Raw genomic sequence first — 1,940 nt, 5'->3', positions numbered from 1 at the left:
ATTCAGGTAAAGCGGTGGCTGGTCGCGGAGGAGGTGGTGGTACTTGGCTAAGGGGGGTGTAAAGAGAGACGAAGGGGGCAAAGGGAAGTTGCACAGCGAGTGAAACTTTATATGTAGAGAGAGGAGAGATAAAGAGAGAGGGGCGAAGAGAGAAAGAGAGAGAGAGAGAGGAGAGTGTTTCGGTGCATAAGGAACGATAGGGCTGAAACTAACAGCCCCTCCATCGACTCGCGAAATAAAATACTGTGCCACAGTGTTCCACCCCGGGGTTTCCACCAAACAGAACACTCTATTTGAGACGACCACGCCTGTCTCGTTTCCCCATTGGTCCATGGCAGCGTCCCACAGAGATGTTAAGAGTTTATATCTGCCGGGAGAGCTGTAGTGAAAGGGGACATACCTACCTACCTATCCACGTCCCCGCGGATACCCACCTACCCGCTTTTATATAAGTATTTTAGTATATACGCCGGGATATATACACATAGAAGCAAAGAGTATGAACTAACACATTACCCTTTATTTAAAACCCGTTTAATATAAACGCACAATGCCAGGCGATGCTCAGACGTTTCTCTCCATGCTCCGCCTATTGTTTCGACCAACTGTTTTAAAGCACAAGTTCTATGTCTCTCTTTCTCTCTCATTCCCCTGGCACACTTCCCTATCATCTCTCCTTATCTTTAGATTTATCTTCCTTTCTGCTTCTCTGTGTCTGTCTTGCAATTTTCATGCAATTCGTTCCTTTTACTGTTTTTATCTCTGGTTTTTTTTTATACCTCGCTTTTAGTTTTCATTTCCTTTTGGCTTCCTTTTCTCTTTTGGTTACCGTCTCTCTTTTAGTTAACAACATTTTTCTTTTGATTTGATCCTGGGCACCTTTTTTTTAGTATATACTCTTAAATTAAGAATATTTTTTTTCAGTGTATTGTTTTTCACCTCCATTCATAAAGAAATATACAAAAATAACCTAGACTCCTCATTTCTCTTTTCTATTAAAATTACTTCCCTCTTTGACAGTGTTTTTTTTTTCCTCCTATCTTCTCTCTCATTGTCTCTCATTTATTTCATATTTCATCCTTCTGCGGGCACGAATAAATAAATATCTGTATCAGGGAGTCCTTATTTCCACTCGACGAGAAGTGTACACCACTACATATATATAAGAATCGCGACCATCATCGGCATCACAGTCACGCGACGAGGTTTCTTTGAATCGTATATTCTACGAGATTTGAATGGGGTCGAGCTATTGTAACTGCGGCAATGGCGACCGATTTTATAGTGATCTAATGTACAGATGTTATTTACCCGCAATGAGAATAGAATAAAGCCATTGTATGTATTATGGTTTCAACCCCGTGTATATATATATATGTCTATATTACCTCTGTATCATACCCTTGCCCTTACCTATCAAGCGCAACGCGCTGGTACACACGCTCCATGACACAATATCCGAGGAATTACTTTTGATTCTGCGCTCACATAACTATTATGTACTATTCCCGGGGTATCGAGGCGAATTGACTCCCATGCGGGGGGGGGGGGTTTGTATTTTTTAATTGAATTTTTCTCTGCTTTTTAAATGTTTAATGTGTCTTAATACTCTTAATGTGCGTCTAGAATTGTTATTTTAATTATTATAGTGAATTTCTGTCGTTCTCTGTTGTCTCCACTTCGAAGGAGCGTCGCTTAGGCTCCGCCCCTTCGGAGTGGGGACAATGAGAGCGAGAAGGAAGTTTCTTTCGTTCTCGCTCGCTCTCATTGCCCCCACTCCGAAGGGGCGGAGCCTAAGCGACGCTCCTTCGGAGTGGGGACAATGAGAGCGAGTGAGAACGACGGAATCTTCTCTCATAGCTCACTTTCTGATTTTACTCTCCATTTGATGATTTATAATTTAATCCTCTCGTCAGAAATTTACAAAGAATTCTCTATAT

Source organism: Leptopilina heterotoma, unplaced genomic scaffold (assembly GCF_015476425.1).
Source record: "Leptopilina heterotoma isolate Lh14 unplaced genomic scaffold, ASM1547642v1 Lhet_4, whole genome shotgun sequence".
NCBI lineage: Eukaryota > Metazoa > Arthropoda > Insecta > Hymenoptera > Figitidae > Leptopilina > Leptopilina heterotoma.
This window is presented reverse-complemented; position numbering follows the sequence as displayed.